The 19,549-nt window shown below is 40.4% G+C and overlaps 1 protein-coding gene across 1 annotated transcript in view; it reads right to left on the bottom strand.

Annotated features, from left to right (window-relative positions):
* The window catches only part of GULP1 (GULP PTB domain containing engulfment adaptor 1), a 149,172-nt gene extending 129,935 nt beyond the window's left edge, over positions 1-19,237 (bottom strand). The window contains exon 1 of the mRNA XM_083350525.1: positions 18,950-19,237. The gene's annotated coding sequence lies outside the window, so the exon portion shown is untranslated. The remainder of the gene's footprint in view (positions 1-18,949) is intronic.
* Between the last annotated feature and the right edge of the window lie 312 nt (positions 19,238-19,549).

The following is a 19,549-nucleotide window of genomic DNA, read 5'->3' as shown; positions in this document are numbered from 1 at the left end:
TCAGGCTCACTTGGAAACCTGAAGACAAGTTTGGCAGTTTCAGTGAATAGCACAGACGTGGTGTGATGATCCATGTCTGAAACACTTCTTCAAATAATTTTCAAAGCATGCACATCCCTGCAATACACCACATTGTGACTTAGTTAAGGAGTCCACTGAAGTTGAAGAGCCATTACATTTAAAGAAATAATAATATGGAAACAATCTTATCGTTTTATTTTACGTTTTATTTAATTTGTATACCGCCCTTCTCCCTAGGGACTCAGGGCGGTTCACAGGGCATATAAATAACAATACAATACAATATCATTGGTCATGCCCTTCCTTACTATAACAGTCTTAGCCACAGAAAAATAACAATTAAAAACAAGAAAGCCTTTTGGATTCTTCAATCTCCTAAGATGGAATATCTAAACAAATCTTTCATCTTCATCAAGAATCTACTTACAGTATTTACCCTGGATTTATAGTTTTGTAATTCAAATCTGACCTCAAACATACCATCTATGTATATTAAAAAAATAAAATACATAGCTAAAAGTAATTCATTGAAAGAATCCATTTTTATTTCTAACTTCCAAAAAAAACACCATAGTGTACTGAAAAAGACAAATGCTTCAAAACTATTCAAATTGAACATTAATAATAGAATGCTTCAGATAGGCAGCTGGTAGTCAATACAGATCTTCCAAGACAAGCATCCAGTGATCTTTGTATCTACTCACTTTAAAAACTAAAATTGATTTTAAAAAATCAATTAACATTAAAAACTTTGAACAAATTGTAGTGAATTTTCCAGTGTAATATAATATTTTATTTCTACTGAGGCCGAAGGCCAAATTTCATTCCTTTAAATCTAATCCTCATTTATTAATCCTGGATAAGTGTTCCCTACATCCCGTTTCCAAGTATTTGGGGGCTCCTTTCATTCAAGTGGCAAAATCAAACAAGAATCTCAGCTTAATCACCTTTTCTCATTGTAGCTGAACTGAGAACTGTTATCAACAGCTTTTAGACAGACTAGTATAAACTGTATTAATGGACACAATTGATTTAGTTACAGTATCTTGCTCATATTCAATGGAAAATGTATATTTAACACTAGTTCCCTGTCTTGTTCCTTTGCAGATGCAAAAGAATAAGCCAAGTGACTGAAGAGGGATGTTCCCAGATGCATATCATTCATGGGTGAGCTGCTTTATTAGGTTGAAATTAATAGTAACTTTGATAATGCATCCAATCTAGTAAATCTGTTTTATCTCAGTTATTTCACTGCTTCTCATCCTTTTGGCTAAAAGCTCGTGTGTTTTCAAGGACTTTAACTATTCTCTCCATGGTAAAACTATAGACTTCCAAAATTTAAGACAAAATTGGTTGGGCATTGATATTGATATATGTCAATGTTTCTCAACCTTGATGACTGGGAAATTCTGGGAGTTGAAGTTCAAACATCTTAAAAGTTGCCAAGAATGAGAAACCCTGATATATATGATTTATATAGTTGCTCATCTCATGATAATGATTGGGAGTAGCATACAAGGCTCAAAATCAACACAAACAATCAACAGTCCAAATACTGTAACAAGTGTCTGAGGTCACAGAAATCATTCCGGTTACAGAAAAGAACAATACAAACCAATCAATCAATCAAGCAGGAGAGCTTGCTCAGTTTCCCAGCCCAAACTCCCAGAGAAGCAGCCAAGTCTTTAAGGACCTATAAAAGGCTAAGAGGGTTGTGCCCATTGGATCTCCAAATGCATGTTTTAATCTGTAAACAGTATTACTCAGCAGCTGCACTCTAATCAGTATTATTATGGATATTTGCAAAATTAAATCCAAGGCATGTAAACAAAACCTCTAAATCCAATTAAATTTCTATCACATTTCCAAACATACCAGAAGTTTTCTAAAGTTCTGGAAGTGATTTATATAATTCTGCATTTGTAATATATCTAAGATACATAGGCTAAGTATATAGATTATGGATTGTACCGAAGGACGACCAGGAGGCAGTAGGCATGGTTAACTTGTTTATTTAGGGCAGAGGTCCCAGGCGAGGCACCGCAGGGAATCCCCCCTATTTATAGGGAACAGTAACAGCAACAACTTATAACAGAACCAATAAACTGGCGGGGTTCTCCCGCCACGCGACGTCGTCCAATCGGAAGAGACCGGCTGAGGCAGGCACGGCTGACAGCGGGTTGTTGCTGGGGCCAGCTGGCAGCTTTTGACAGCTCCGGCTGGACTGCGCATGCGTGGTCCGACTGGTTTGACAGCTGTCAGTGTACTGCGCCTGCGCGTCAGTTTGACAGCTGTCAGAAGCGGCCGGTTTGACAGCTGTCAGTGTACTGCACTTGCGCGGCAGTTTGACAGCTGTCAGAATCGGCAGCTTGCCGCGTCAGTGGGGGGGAAAAGCCGCGGCAGCCTTTTGACGGCTGCCGGGATTCCCTTATGAATGTGAGGGGAATATATTTAAACGATAAATACATAACAGATTATTTGAATTAATTTAAAAATATCATTAAACTACACAACAGTCATATATGAAAGAAGAACATTTTCTTATATTTTTTCCATCTGGTAAAGAAGTGATAGAAGATATTAAAAGGTAACACTGAAACTAAAGTCAAAGGAGCCTTGGTGGAGCAGTGGGCTAATGCCTCCTTAAGTAACACCAGCTGCCTGCAATTAGTGCAGGTTCGCATCCCACCAGGCTCAAGGTTGACTCAGCCTTCCATCCTTCCGAGGTAGGTAAAATGAGGACCCAGATTGTTGGGGGCAATTAAGCTGACTTTGTAATAATGCCGCTTGGGGGTGTGTGTGAAAGCCCTAATAAGCAGGCATATACATAGAATGAAGGTTACTGCTAAGCTTGTAAGCCGCCCTGAGTCTTCGGAAAAGGGCGGGATATAAATGGAATTAAAAATTAAAAAAAAAAAAAAACTAGTCAGAGAAGACTTACCGGTAGTACTCTTTCTAAATGAGAGAGTACCCAGGTACCCCTGGTTCCCAATTTTTTCATAGTGATGCAAAAAATAAAAGCACTTGGGCAAGCACCATTCTGCCCAATTATTCCATTCTGTTCCAACCATTTAAGAGAATTACAGTTGACTTCAGAGAATGGAATGGTTATTTCTTTTTCAGATTCCAAACTGAGGTAGCACTTGCATACAGAGGCGCAATAATCCCCGAGTTTTTATTCGTATCAATTTCCAGGATTTGTGATCTCTTTAATTAGACTTTACTTAGAGACTCAAGATACTAAGAAAAGTTTCAATCTATAAGCAAAACCTTCTTTGAAATTACGAGTAAACTTAAAAAACCTCTGAATATTTTACATTTTTGAGAGAGTTTCTATCTCATGTTAGGTTGCAAAGACAGAACAAGAAGGTTGTTGTTTTGTGTCACCTGTCCTGCCATCCCTAACTGCTAGGAATCCCAAAACTCCTGTAATGCCATACCATCTACAGATAGTCCTCAGCTCACAATCATTCTATCAACGTGGCCAACATCGAATGTTATTGCTTAACAAGAGATGAAGAAGTAGCCATTTCATATGTTAAACTTGTGTATTGCTTTAAGAGAATGGATTAAGGTTGGGAGGGGGGAAGAAGAGGATTGTTCCTCAAGGCTATCTGAAATTAAAGAAGATAAGAGCTTGGCGGGTTTTCCTTTTTTTTTAAATACAAGTTTTATTAATTTTTTTTAAAATTTTACATCCAGATCTTTATGAAGCAATACGGTGATTGGGTAGTTAAACGTAAACAATATAAAATAACAAAATCATTTGTAAATAGCTCAAATTACATCAACAAAAATTCCCTCTCCAATTCCCTTAGTTATAATAACATAGTCAAATTAATCAAATCAAATTCTATCATGGAATAAATGGTATATTTGGATGGATAAAAGATTAAAGAAATGAGGGTGGCTTGGAGGTTGGTCAAAAATGAAGTGATATAGTCTTTGTTAATGAATAAGCTTTGGAGTTGGATGGTTATAAGAGACTTAATGAGTGGAATATAATTGTTAGTTTAGAAGTAGATATAATGTGTAATTTTTGAAATGGTTTTCAATTTTTTGATTTCTTCGTTTTTTGTATATTGTAAATGGTTTTTTTTTGTCTTTGTTGGTGTATGGTGTGTTTTTAACATGAAATGTAAATGAAGATTTATTTGTAAAAAAATAATAATCAAATTAATACATTTCTAGTTGTAATACAATCAATTAAAACAATTTTCAAAGTATTTTCACTTATACATATCCATGTCCTGTTTTTGAGTTTTACCTAATTGCAATAAGATGTTCCAAAATAGCCTATAATATATAAATGAAAACTTAGTTTTCGGGTAACCCACATTTCCCCACTTCAATATATAGTAACTATCCTGTCCAAAATAGATACATTGTTCATTTCAATGCATTCTTATTTTATACCGTTTGTTCTGTTTAACATCTTAATAGTATAAATCAGTTCTAATAAGTAGCTTTCTTTTTCTTAGAAGTCTAAAAATTAAGTATAAATCAGTGTATATCTTTTAAAAAATTCCCCTTAAGCCATAAAAAAGAATAAAAAAGTTAAGCTCTAACATTACAACAAGTATATTCCATTTATCCTCTTAGTATTTCATTAATTGTTAAAATATCTTTTATGTCATTACAAAATCTATAATATAATTCAAAGTTATATTCTAATAATCTATTTCATTATATAATAGTTTCCCTATCTAAAATGCATACATATTCTATTTATCATCCTTACAGTTGATCTATAATTGACAAAGTATGTTTTATTGTTTGTGGCTAATTTTCATTCCCTTAAAAATCTAAATCCTAAATATAAAATCAGTTTACTTCTTGTAACAGTTCCCCTTGGCACATTAAAAGAGAATTTGAGCTTTATTATTGCCAATCCCCACATTTACAACAACAACAACAACAAAGCAATAAATCATTTTTTTAAATCTAACTCTCGCTTTCTTCTTGTGCCAGGCAGGCTTCCATACCATTGCCTTTAACTTCTTAAATGTGTCTCCCTTTCTTCCTACACACGTTGTTTGAATCCAGGGAGGCCATCCAATTATCAATTTTTGAAAGAAAATGACCCCTTTATAGGCATTAAATTTTCATTCTAATAAGTCCAATCTCCTTTTTTGGCGTAGTACAGTTGTTATTAATTCAATCTGATCTTCTCCTTTCAAATCCATCTGGCTTAGATAAGAGGTCATGTTTAATGTTGTAATTTTCGTTTGGTTAGTTAGAGGATTAATGTACTGTATTTGAGGGTCTTTGGCATCCTCCATTTTAATATTGCTTTCTTCAGCTTCTGTTATTTGTTGGATTGTAGGTTGTATAGCTGAGATCAAAGTTTGGGCATTAAGGCTCTCAGTAGATTGTAGTTGCTGTCAGGGCTTTTTTTCTCATAGAACGCTCAGAACGGCATTGCGGCACCTTTTTTATGACTCGTGGACTTCAACTCCCAGAAATCCTGAGTCAGCCATGCTGAGGGAAAGAGAGAGGTTTCCAAGCTGAGCCATGCTGGCTCAGGAATTCTGGGAGTTGAAGTCCTTGAGTCATAAAAGAGCCAAGGTTGCCTACCCTGCACTAGAGGAGGACATTAAACTTATTTATAAGGTTACTTCTTTAGGAACTAAACTTTTAGAATCTAAAACAGCTAATTCAAAAAAGACAACAAGGAAAGAACCTCACATTTTTCATCTGCTTCTGTTTTTTGGAAGATAAACATCTCAGCAATGAAATCAATTAAGGTAACAGGAAAGAAATGAGAAACATTTTTCTCAATGTAATATGTCTAATTTAGCTGATGCTAGAAAAAAAAATAGTATCTTTTGTACACTCTTGAAAACTATTTTGAATCTATAACCATCTATTACAACTAAACCACTTTAAATTAAACAATTTTTAAGAATGAAATATTCTTAATTTGGACTTTACTTTTACTGTTTGGACTATTGTGTGCTTTGAAAAATAGATTACCGTATATACTTGAGTATAAGCCGACTCGAGTATAAGCCGAGACCCCAAATTTCACCCCCAAAAACTGGAAAAAGTTGTTGACTCGAGTATAAGCCGATCCGCCGTTCTGCAAGCCTCTGCCGCCAGCAGAGGCTCGATCCGCCATTTTGCAAGCCTGAATACACAGTCGCCGGGTCTCCGTTCCTCTGTGCCCTGCCTGCCTGCTTCTTTCCACAGCGGAAAGAAGCAGGCAGGCAGGGGGCGGAGGAACGGAGACCCGGCGACGTTTGGGGAGGTTTGGGCGCCTCTCCAAATATCCCCAAACGTCGCCGGGTCTCCGTTCCTCTGTGCCCTGCCTGCCTGCTTCTTTCCACAGCGGAAAGAAGCAGGCAGGCAGGGGGCGGAGGAACGGAGACCCGGCGACGTTTGGGGAGGTTTGGGCGCCTCTCCAAATATCCCCAAACGTCGCCGGGTCTCCGTTCCTCTGTGCCCTGCCTGCCTGCTTCTTTCCACAGCGGAAAGAAGCAGGCAGGCAGGGGGCGGAGGAACGGAGACCCGGCGACGTTTGGGGAGGTTTGGGCGCCTCTCCAAATATCCCCAAACGTCGCCGGGTCTCCGTTCCTCTGTGCCCTGCCTGCCTGCTTCTTTCCACAGCGGAAAGAAGCAGGCAGGCAGGGGGCGGAGGAACGGAGACCCGGCGACGTTTGGGCGCCTCTCCAAATATCCCCAAACGTCGCCGGGTCTCCGTTCCTCTGTGCCCTGCCTGCCTGCTTCTTTCCACAGCGGAAAGAAGCAGGCAGGCAGGGGGCGGAGGAACGGAGACCCGGCGACGTTTGGGGAGGTTTGGGCGCCTCTCCAAATATCCCCAAACGTCGCCGGGTCTCCGTTCCTCTGTGCCCTGCCTGCCTGCTTCTTTCCACAGCGGAAAGAAGCAGGCAGGCAGGGGGCGGAGGAACGGAGACCCGGCGACGTTTGGGGAGGTTTGGGCGCCTCTCCAAATATCCCCAAACGTCGCCGGGTCTCCGTTCCTCCGCCCCCTGCCTGCCTGCTTCTTTCCGCTGTGGAAAGAAGCAGGCAGGCAGGGCACAGAGGAACGGAGACCCGGCGATGTTTGGGGATATTTGGAGAGGCGCCCAAACCTCCCCAAACGTCGCCGGGTCTCCGTTCCTCCGCCCCCTGCCTGCCTGCTTCTTTCCGCTGTGGAAAGAAGCAGGCAGGCAGGGCGCAGAGGAACGGAGACCCGGCGACGTTTGGGGATATTTGGAGAGGCGCCCAAACCTCCCCAAACGTCGCCGGGTCTCCGTTCCTCCGAGCCCTGCCTGCCTGCTTCTTTCCGCTGTGGAAAGAAGCAGGCAGGCAGGGCGCAGAGGAACGGAGACCCGGCTTCGTTTGGGGAGGTTTGGGGAGGTGCGCGCGCACCTCCCCAAACCTCCCCAAACTTCGTCAGGTCTCCGGACGGCGGTGGCTTGGGAGAGGTGAGCGCGATCCCGGAAGCTCCAAAGCCTCGGCCGCGCACAAGTCCTTGGTAAGTTTTTTTGTTGACTGGAGTATAAGCCGAAGTGGAATTTTTCAGCCCAAAAAGTGGGCTGAAAAATTCGGCTTATACTCAAGTATATACGGTATTTAGAATCTAGTTATGTTGCACTTCAGTCTTTAAATAATTAACGTAGTATATACATAACAATATACGGTATGATATTTTCCATGGTGAGCTTAACATCAATAACATTTATTAAAAAGGCTAAAATAATTTCTGGTGGTATTATCTGTACATTAAAATTTTGTTCAGTCACACTTTCACTGGACAAGCAGTGATCATGTATCCAAGCAAAAAATGTTACATATGTGCATAAGTGTAGTCAGTAGCATATGCCTTTTTTAGTTACCCAAAAATTTCAAAAATCCAAAATAAAATAGCTTAATTAATTCTTTTGAGGCTTTAAAGTTATACATCCCCAGGTAGGCAGCTGCTGAATTTTTGAAAAGGGGGGAGAATTTTCCAAGAAAGTCCCACAGGAAAGAGATTAGGGAAGTAAGAGGGGTAAGGTCTCACCCAAATCCTCCAGATTGCTTCGTTGTGCTTAGATAGTGCTGTGGCTTTCGGCAGGGAACGACTTAGTGATCGGCCATATTAATGGCCGATCTCTTCTTCTTCTGGCCAGAGGAGTACTCTGGATCAAACAGAGGGCTGCCGCCTTTCCGCAATCTCAAGGAGCTGGCCTCCTCGCGGTGGTCACCCCTCCAGGGTGACTTTTAACCCTTTCCAGGGTCCTCTGAAGGAGTAAGACTGGATGGCAGTGGGAGAGATTCTCCCGGCACGTCTGCCAGCACCGTGCGCGCAAACCGGAAGCCAGCTTGGTGGGTTTTCTAATGGAAGGGAAACTGATTCTTTAAATTAATTGAAGAATATGATTAATGACAAAATTAGAAAGGTGGAGAATTGTGTTTTAATATATTGTGCAAGGGGGCGGAGATTTCAGATTCCAGCTTCCTTCGACCAAGCATTTGCCGGTGTATTAGGCTAATAAAGGACTTTCAAGGTAAACAATGCCTCAGAGTCACTTGAAAAGCCCATACGTTGGAAACTTGACACATTCAAGTTACAGTGGCACTGAAAGAAGTGACTTATGACCAGTTTTGGTACTTATGACCACTGGAGAATCCCCACGACCACGTGACCAAACTTTGGGTGCTTGACAACCAGCATGTATTTATGATGGTTGCAGCATCCCAGCTCTTGGGATTGTCATTTGCAACCTTCTTAGAGAACTTCTGACAAGCAAACCTACTGGGAGAAGCCAGATTCGCTTAATGATTTACATAACTTCAGTGATTTGCATAACAATCAAAGCAAAAAAAATCATAAAATGGGGCTGGACTAACTTAACTAACTTGCACAGCAATGGAAATGTTAGGCTTAATTGTATTCGTAAGTCAAGGACTACATGCATGAGGTTCTTCTACTCTCAGTCCCACTGGTGATTTTGAGTCACAGGGTGACAGTCATGAATGAACAGGTCCTTCCTAGAAACAGCAACCCATTTATCAGGGGTGTTCAAACTTGGCCCTTTTATGACTTGTGGACTTCAACTCCCAGAATTCCTCAGCCAGCATGCCTGGCTGAGGAATTCCGGGAGTTGAAGTCCACAAGTCATAAAAGGGCCAAGTTTGAAGACCCCTGCAATTATGACCTCCTCCTAAGAAATGCTAAAAGAACCCATATAATGTAATAGTTAAGGTGCTGGATTAGATACCAGGAGATTGTGAGTTCTAGTCCTCCATTAGGCATAAAAAGTAGGTAGGTTGCTTTCGGTCAATCACTCACTTCACAGGATTATTGTTTTGGGAAAACAGGAGGGGAGGGATTATGTATGCTACATTATGTTGTACAAAATAGAGGTGGGATATAATTCTAAGAAAAATAATTATAATAAAAAAACATCCTGCCCGGGAAAACCAAAAGCATATTTTTTCACTCAGGCATTTACGAAATTAAAAACTATTCCAGGAACAGATCCTTTCAGAATGCCTTTGATTTTCATATTTTTATTTTAAATGAATTTGTCCTTAATTTTTTGAATTTACTGAATCTAAGCAGTAGTGGTTTTATTGATATAGTTTCATTTACCTCCTGTTTTATTATTTTTTTGGTAAACTGTTTTGAACTTCTCTTAGGTGAAAACAAATTTGAAAATTAAGCTAATTAAATAAGTAAATTAACATTAGGGCGTCTGAATGGATACACACCCCTAAGTGGCAATTTACATAATATATTCTTGTCTGAATAACAGATAAATGTTATCTACCCATTTATGAACTTCCACATTTTGCACTCATTATATTGTCAATAGCAATGCATTCTAAGACTGTATCATAACAGAGAGCAGAAACAACTGTTAATAATTAAGAACAATTATTGTTTGGCACGCAGTGATATGAGTAACAGTACAATTCTGGCTGAATAAGTAGCTTCTACAAATTCCTTCTTTACATTTGCAAACAGGTATGCTATTACAACATTCAAATATTAATGTTGAAATGCATACTTTCCATGATGAGGTTCTTTGTGAGCAAAACTGAAAGGGGGAAAAAAAAGAAAAAAACCAAGAGGCATTTTTGCTTTAAATTGTGCACATATGAAAGAGATTAAGGGGCACTGCTATGGGTTTAGTCTCCTCAGCTACATTTGTACCATTACTTGTGCAGTTCTTTATTCTCCTTAATAACACACAAACACATGCACGCACACCAACCATCTGATGAGTAGCTAGATTTCAGTTCACTGGAACTGAATGAAATTTCAACAGGCCATGAATGAAAACATACATTATATCAAAACAATCTCTTTGTGGCACATTCTGCAAGGGCAGTAATGGTGTTGCTGAAGAGGTAGTGAGCATATTAAGAGCTGCCCATCCAAGCGGTGTTTATTCAACACCGCTTTTAATCAGCTGCTAGTAGAGAACTCAAAAAAAAAAGGACTTTCTTCTTTTCTCCTCATGGATAAACAAGGAAAAGAAAACCAAGGATTCCAGCACTAAGAGCAAAGGAAAAGGAAAAAAGGAATAAAGCAGGCCAGGATGATGAAGAATTCCGGGTTAGCACCATATGGAAGATATCTCAGGGGATATCTAGAGTCTCACTGCTTTAACTTTTTAGGGTCACAAATGTTTTTTGACAAAACATTGTGGTTAGAAACATGTGCTACAACTTGGAGAATTGTATTTCTAATCTCAGCTGAGTCACAAGGCAAGAGACTAGGCTAAACAAGAAATACACAAACTATAATCCCAAAGATATAAATAAATCCACTGTGGCTCAGTGCAACATCTCCAATATCTTTTCATACTGAGAACAGTCTTCCTCCTGCATCAGACTATATATCTTTGGGGTTCCATCTGCCTTGTTTCAGAGGGGAGAAAGTGTCTCAGATAGTCTCTGTTGAGTTTTGTTTGTGGTAATCACTCATAAAGATGCTCTGCTTTAGATTAAGAATGTTTTCTTTTCAGGCTTCAGGTAAACACCTACTGATTTTTTTTTATTTCAATCCCATTTATATCCCGCCCTTCTCCAAAGACTCAGGGCGGCTTACAATTTAAAGCACAAATCAATGTGCTTAGCAATAGCCTTCATTCTATGTATATGCCTGCTTATTAGGGTCAGCTTATTGCCCCCAACAATCTGGGTCGTCATTTTACCTACCTCGGAAGGATGGAAGGCTGAGTCAACCTTGAGCCTGGTGGGACTCGAACCTGCACTAATTGCAGGCAGCTGGTGTTACTTAAGGAGGCATTAGCCCACTGCTCTACATTAGCCTTCTTGAATATCAATATGTACACACAGGTGGGTGGAAATGTATTTAATATTTTTGATTTTTTTAAAAAAATATTATCAATACCAAATTATCCTACAAACTTGTATCCTAAGCAAAATGGAAGAGACCTGGCTTAAAAAAAATTAAATATGGGAGAAAGCCAAACTGATAGCTTTGCTTACCCCATAATTCTTCTTTAAACACAACCATATATTCTGAAAATTATCCAGCAAAGAATTGTGCATTGATTGAAATAGTGAGACTTTGCTTGTCTTGATCCTATTAATAATTTCAATACCTGTCTGTAGTAATATTATGAAAGAAAACAGAACAATGATTCATCTTGTCTGCTAGTCAATAATTTTACATTTGCAACCTAGAAGCATAAAAACACATTTTGCCCTAATATAAATAACTGCCACAATTGAAATAGAATAAATGTGAATGAACACATTGCCAAAAAATAAAAATAACATTTGAGCATTCCAGTTCATATGTGTTTTTCTCTGCTCCATGCTACCTTACCTGTGCTTGCACCTAAACCTTGCACAAACGTGTACTGGCCACATTTTTTTAACCTTCAGGCTAAGCCCAGGCCATGAATGAAAATGATTTAAATCATCTTCAGTTGCAATGCAATTCCCTTCTTATACCAACCCTGTCCAAGGGCAGCCTTGCAGTATATAAATTTTGACACCTAGGAAGGGAATCAGGTGATTAGCAGTGATTGCCAGCAGAGACTGAATATGGATCACTCAAAAGGCTAGTTTGTTTTCTCCTAGTTCAAAAATGGGTGGCTAGCACTATAATTTGGCAGTAGGGAAAAACCCTAATGTATCCTTTTCAAGTTATCTAATGGAAAGAAAGTTTTGAATTGATATACATATCTCATTAAGCCAGAGTTTATTTAAGCAGGTTCTGTTGAATGAGTTACTCTTGGCTGGCTTCCTATAATATGTTCAGTTACAAACTATAGATTATGAATCATAACAACTGGGTCATAAAGGCAGTGGTGGGATTCAGATGGTTCGCACCACTTTGGCAGAACCAGTAGCTAATTTTTTGTTGCACAGGCCCAGAATGGACTTCCAGAAGCAGCATCCACACAGAGAACTGGTTGTTCACATATTTGAATCCCACCATTCCATAAAGGTAAAGGTTTCCCCTGTCCAGTCATGTCAGACTCTAGGGGTCAGTGCTCATCCCCGGTTCTTAACCGAGGGAGCCATCATTGTCTGAAGACACTTCCCATGGTCATATGGCCAGCATGACTATACACCTAATAGTTGTACAGGAACACTGGATATCTATTTATCTACTTGCATTTGCATGCTTTTGAACTGCTAAGTTTGCAGGAGCTGAGGCAAGTATGGGACTCATATGATGCAATAAAATCAATTTGGCTTAGATTGATGCCTAAATTATTATCTATTAGTCTATCTTCTTGAGCCATATTTTAAGGTATGTATAATATGTATGTGTGTATGTTATGTATAAAATATAGAGTACATATTAAGCTACAGTTGCAAGAAAAAGTATGTGAACCCTTTGGGATTACGTGGAGTTTTGCATGAATTGGCCATAAAATGCGCTCTAAACGTCATGTAAGTCACAACAATAGAAAAACACAGTCTGCTTAAAATAATACTACACAAATATCAGCTGTTGTCTTGTTTTAATTGAACATAAGATGGAAACATTCACAGTGCAGGGTGGAAAAAGTATGTGAACCCCTAGCCTAATGACTTCTCCAAGAGCTAATTGGAGCCAGGAGTGAGCCAACCTTGACTCCAACCAGTGTGATGATATTGGAAGTGTTGCTGACAGCTGTCCTGCCCTTTAAAAACATACACCTGTTTTGGGTTTACTGGTCTCAAGAAGCACTGTCTGATGTGAACCATGCCTCGCAGAAAACAGCTCTCAGAAGACCTACGATCAAGAATTGTTGACTTGCATGAAGCTGGAAAGGGTTACAAAAGTATCTCCAAAAGCCTTGATGTTCATGTGTCCACGGTAAGACAGACTGTCTACAAATGGAGAAAGTTTAGCACTGTTGCTACTCTCCGTAGGTGTGGTCGTCCTATAAAAATGACTGCAAGAGCACAGCGCATAAAGCTTAATGAGGTAAAGAAGAATCCTAGAGTGTCAGCTAAAGACCTACAGAAATCTCTGGCACATGCTAACATTTTTGTTGACACATCTACAATAAGGAAAACATTAAACAAGAATGGAATACATGGGAGGACACCACGGAGGAAGCCATTGCTGTCCAAAAAATATTGCAGCATGTTTGAAGTTTGCAAAAGAGCACCTGGATGTTCCACAGCACTACTAGCAAAATATACTGTGGACAGATGAAACCAAAATTGAGTTGTTTGGGAAAAACACACAACACTATGTGTGGAGAAAAAAAGGCACAGCACACCAACATCAAAACCTCATCCCCACTGTAAAACATGGTGGAGGGAGTATCATGGTTTGGGGCTGCTTTGCTGCCTCAGGGCCTGGACGGATTGTTGTCATTGATGGGAAAATGAATTCCAGAGTTTATCAGGACATTTTGCAGGAAAACGTACGACCATCTGTCTGCCAACTGAAGCTCCGCAGAGGATGGGTGATGCAACAGGACAATGACCCAAAGCATACAAGTAATTCAACAAAACAATGGCTTCAACAGAACAGAACATACGCCTTCTGGAGTGGCCCAGTCAGAGTCCTGACCTCAACCCGATTGAAATGCTGTGGCATGACCTTAAGAAAGCGATTCACACCAGACATCCCCAAAATATTGCTACACTGAAACAGTTTTGTGCAGAGGAGTGGTCCAAAATTACTCCAGATTGTTGTGCAGGTCTGATCTGCAACTACAGGAAACGTTTGGTTGAGGTTAATGCTGCCAAAGGAGGGTCAACCAGTTATTAAGTCCAAAGGTTCACATACTTTTTCTACCCTGCACTGTGAATGTTTCCATCTTATGTTCAATTAAAACATGACAACAGCTAATGTTTGTGTATTATTTTAAGCAGATTGTGTTTTTCTATTGTTGTGACTTACATGACGTTTAGAGCGCATTTTATGGCCAATTCATGCAAAACTCCACGTAATCCCAAAGGGTTCACATACTTTTTCTTGCAACTGTACGTAGATTAAGATATGGTCCAGATTCAACCAGCTTCTAGTATTCCTGAAGAAATATGGTTGCTAATTGTGAGAAATTTGCTCGCAGACATTTCATCATCCAACTACGTAACATCATCAGTGTTAATGAGTGTAATATTGCCCTGCCAATATTAGTAGCTAGTTCCTTGCTAGTTCCTTGATTACAATATTGTTTTCTGCTTGTCTGCTTGGTGTTAACCTCTGCTTATCTGGAGACTGCTGGAAAGAATGTGTTTTGGTCTTTTTGTTTCCTTAACCTTTTATTGCTTCTTTTGAATGGTATGTAAATGTGGTTTATCTCTATGTGTTTATTGATGACTTATTCAATAGAAGAGAATATATGTAGCTCCTGGTTAAGCTGTGGATTCCTTTGAGCTCTCTGAGTACTTAGCCATCAGTAGCTCTCTTGGTGCTCAGTTTTGTTATATATTCAAGGGGTGGGTGGGAATCCTTCCATGAATTATCCACATTTACAGAAATTATAATTTATCCAAGAGTCATTCTTGTCAAAATAACAAGAACTGGAAATTCATTTATATATCTCATCTTTTCAAGTAGTGATAATCAATTAAGAAACAGCATTGGTGTAGGGAAATAGATTTAGTGAAATGTATATTCCAAACACAAGACTTTAGAACGGCACCTGTAAAGCTGTAACTTCAACCAAAGCTCATCCAATTAAAGGATTGTTTTTAAATAAAGCATGACTACAAGCTTCACCACTTTCCTTATTTCCTACTTATACCTAAATATTGCTTTAGTGTGGCTTTCTATTTAGTTTTCAATTGATTGTTTGATCAGTATGATTTAATTTCAAAGGCGTATTTCTTTAAACATGATTGTACCTTTTGTGTCTAACAGAACTGGGAATTGGTTCAGCAATGAGCAGAGTAACAAGGATAATATATTACTAGGCCCTCACTAATCAACCTACTTTCACTAAAAATAATTAAATAGAAAACAATTTATTTCTTGAGTTCGAAAGAGCAAGATTGAATGAGAAACTCTCACTATAGAGGCTAAATTGAATAAATGAGCCCACAGTGGTCACAGAACCATGGAAGCTACTGGTAATTTGCACCAACATCCCATGTGTTTTCCAGTAGCAATGTTTGATACAGCAGACACTGCAGCTTCATATTTGTTACGATCAACTACGGTTTTGATTTTACCACTGCAAGTAGAAAGCATGATCAAAACCGTTAAATAAGGTTACCGTTGTTTTTTAATTTAGTTATTAGGAAAGTTATTTTCTTAATGAATACTAACCAAAAGCTTCTTCAATAGCTACTATCTGCTGCCTGCAACATAATTCATCTACTCGAGTCAGAATCAAAAAGTCATACTGGTTTCTGGAATTTGTCCAGTATAAAAACAGAACCCACAATCTCACCCTCACCTTGAAAGAATATTAGTTGGATACTTGCCTGCCCTCATTTCAAAGTAAGCAGTATAAAAACATTATAGTTCTTCCTATTCTGCCTTAAAAGCTTTTATTTGAACCTTTCATCTGAAAGCTTATTGGAAAAAAATGACAAGGATATAGTAAAACATGACAAATGTTTGAGCAAATGCATACTAAGTACCACCATGTATCAAAATGCAAGTAACAGAAATGCAGTACTACCTGTTAATTTAACAAATCTATTAACAGCAATGCAAGCACTTAATTGTATGGTGCCTGGTAATTCTATAGCCAAAAGAAGTTGGCCCCCCTGGTAAGATATTAACAAGTAAGCCACTGTAATTCTTGTCTTCAACAGATGTTTTAAGTTTCACAAAGAAGTGGCTACCTCTTCCTCTCTGGAACAACTTGGCCCACTCCATGGACTTTTGCTCTCAAAATAGACAAGATAGTGTTCACAGATTTACAGGCACTTCGGCAACTGAGTTAATATTTACAATGAAAATGACAACTACTATTATAGAAAAAAATAAAGCCAAATGCTTTTATAATACAGCAACCCATATATCATTCTCCGGTGTTAGCCCTTAGACAGAGGAAAAAATAGTTAATGCCAAAACATTCAAGAGCAAAATTGTACTCCTCTACCCTGACTGACATCTCTTGCGTCAAAAATGAAATTTAAATACAATTGTATTACGTATAATTCACTACTAGATCATAAATAATTAGTATTAAAGAATGCATGCCAGTACTAATTGAATAAATATTATAAAACTCTATTCTTCAAAACTACTTTTTTACCCCTCCCTCATCTGTTCTGAATGCAATTTTGGAAAATAAAGTTCAAGCTGTTACTGCAGCCCATTTTAAATTAAAATCTGATGCTGCTGCCCTACCTCCACATATGTTATGTTTTAAGGAATGAAGTCACATGTACGCCTTTGTCCACAAAACTGGATGTCTTTGCAAAACTAACTTGTGTTCATTAATGTTTGCAGTGATGTTAGGCTTGTCTTCAGAGAGTGAAATGCTTTAGCTGAACCAGCATACCATCATTTTTTGTGGGACCACAAAAGCTCGTATCATTTATCTTTCTTTTGATCCCCAAATCAACTTTGTATTTTGAGAACACAGGAACTTTTGTACTTTAAATTCCGGTTCAGATTTTTTAAAAAAAATTATGTTTGTATTAATACGGTTACTCTTACAACTTTCACTCCTAGGAACTGAAGTTTCCATGTAAGTTTAAGAGGTTCTGCATCCATTAGATAATATTACTGAAAACATTTAGCAGTTTACGTCTACATATGTATGCAACATAACATTTCTTGGGATTTTTGAAAAATGCTAACAAAGTGATCAAAATAGTTATGTTTAACTGGACACTTAGGAATTAAGTTTACTTGGGTTGCTGTAATGTCCTATTTGTTTGATTGCTGTAAACTGCCAAAAGTTGTGGGATAGGATGGCATACAAATTTATGTAATAATAAATATGGGTCATTCCCACCACCCTCAAAAGAGAAAAATGAATGCCAGCAGTCCATTATCTAGGAGTTGCAAATCTAACTGTAGTAGGATACAGAATCTTTTCACGTTTCCTCTGAAGAAATTAGGGATAAGATTGCAGCTTAAAAGTGAACACCAGTTGTTCTAACTTTTTTTTTGTTTAAAAAAATACATATATAGTCCAAAATAGTACCTTAAAAAAAAGAGCTGTCTTGAACTCTCTCCCTTTCTGAAATCTTCTCCCCTTGCACAGTACATGGATACAGAATAGAGAATAAGGTGTTACTACTCCATTAATGCTTTTCGCTCAACCAGTTGTACTGTATTTCTACAACCAGCAGCACCAAAACATCCGCCTGATTGACACTTGCCGACACTGGTTTTTGGACCGCAGCCTGCAAACACAGGAATCCACTGATTACTACCTCAAGATAACTACCAGCCACCTTTCTAGTCTAAACGTAAAAAGCAAAGCAGCAGAAACCGCTGCCGCCGGGTCTATCTACTACAGCCGAAAACCAGATTCAGCTCCCCAATTAACGCCAGACGAAGAAGCGCCGGCGCCGCAGCTGACGAAGTTGAGGGATCGGGCAAAAGCGACTTCACACCAAGATTTTCCGGTCGCAGGCATTAAGTTTTTTTTTTTTACTCATGAGTAAATTTCCCTCAGCGCAAGAGTTCTCGCTCGTGAAGGCAAGAACCACACAACCGCAGTCGGAAAACGGCTCCTAAGACGAACCTATTGCTAAGCACATTTGATTCGTGCTTAGATTGTAAGCCGCCCTGAGTCTTCGGAGAAGGGCGGGATATAAATGGGATTTAAAAAAAAAAACTGGCCCAGAGGTCCACTACTTTACGGGACTCTGTAAAGAGTCCCACAAAAGAACTGGGGAGACGGAGACAGGCTGGCGGATTAAGGCAAAAACCACCCTTAAGGGATTTGAGGCAGACACCTCGCTTTCTCTGCCCGAGCGCGCCTTCCTTTTTTTTTTCTTCCCGGAAAGCAAAACAAAAAAAAAAAAAAAGGACGGCGCCAACTTTCCCCCTTTTTAACGGAGGGGCAAGATGCCGCTATCCGAAGAAGGGCTCTCTGTGAGGCCAACAAGCCGCAGGAGAAGCGAGGCAAAAGGAAGCGCCGGATTGACTCCGCTGAGACCGAAGTGAATTTGGGGGAGGGGAGGGGGGGGGGAACGACAAAAAAAAAAAAACAAAACTTCCCGCGCTGAGGGAAAAAGTTTCGAGCCTTCGAAAGGGCAACCGCGCCTAAGAGAAACAACCTGAAACCCCCCGCGACGTTGGGGGGAGGGGGAGGGAGCGTTCCCCTCCTCCTCCTCCTCCTCCTCCTCCTCCTCCTCTCCTCTTCCGCAGCATCCTTAGGGAAAGCCGCCCGGCGTTCAACAGGCTTTCCCTCGGGCCACGAGCGCACGCGCGCTCTTTGCCGCCACAAAATAAAGCCCAGCCATTCCCTTTTCCTTGGCCAAAGCTCTTCCACTTCCCTCTCCCGCCCGGCTCCTGCCTGCCTGCCTGCCTTGCCTCCCTTCCTCGAAGGAGAAGAAGACAAAGTAAAAAAAAAAGAGAACAAACCCAGCCAGAGTTCCCTCGACGCCCGTTCTCTCCTCCTCCTCCTCCTTTTTCCTCCCCTCCTCCTCCTCCTCCTCCTCCTCCTCCCGCTGTCAGTCGCCGAAAGGAATCCTGAAGCCAACGCCAAGTCATCAAGTTCTCCCTTCGTCCAACTCCAGCGAATTCCAGCCAGGGAATTTTTTCCCGGACTCCCTGCGTGCGCGCTGGCCAGAAGAAGAAGAAGAAGAAGGAAGAAGAAGAAGAAGAAGCGGGAGCGAGGGCGTTTGGAGAGCGAATGCGGCGAAAAGAGAGGACGGCTCCGGAGCGGCCGAAGCTGCAGCCCCCGAGCGAGCCGCCTTTTTGCCTTGAGCCCGACCCCCAGCGACAGCCGACGCGCGCGCGCGCGCGCGACCGTGGGGGGGAGGGCGCGCGCCCGCGCCCGGCGTGAGAGGCAAAAGCGGCCTCTGGGCTCAGCCGCTGAAGGAAAGTTTCCTGACGTCACGGCCCTGGGCTGGCCGGCTTCCCCCGCCTCGCTTCTTTCTTTCCCCCCCCCACCCCTCCCGCCCCTCCCGCCACTACCCACCCTTTCATCTGCTGGAAACTGCAGGGTGGTGTGGCTTCCTC

Source organism: Vipera ursinii, assembly GCF_947247035.1.
Source record: "Vipera ursinii genome assembly, chromosome: 1".
NCBI lineage: Eukaryota > Metazoa > Chordata > Lepidosauria > Squamata > Viperidae > Vipera > Vipera ursinii.
Note: the sequence above shows the minus strand (reverse complement) of the source record. Positions and strands in the feature narration are given on the sequence as shown.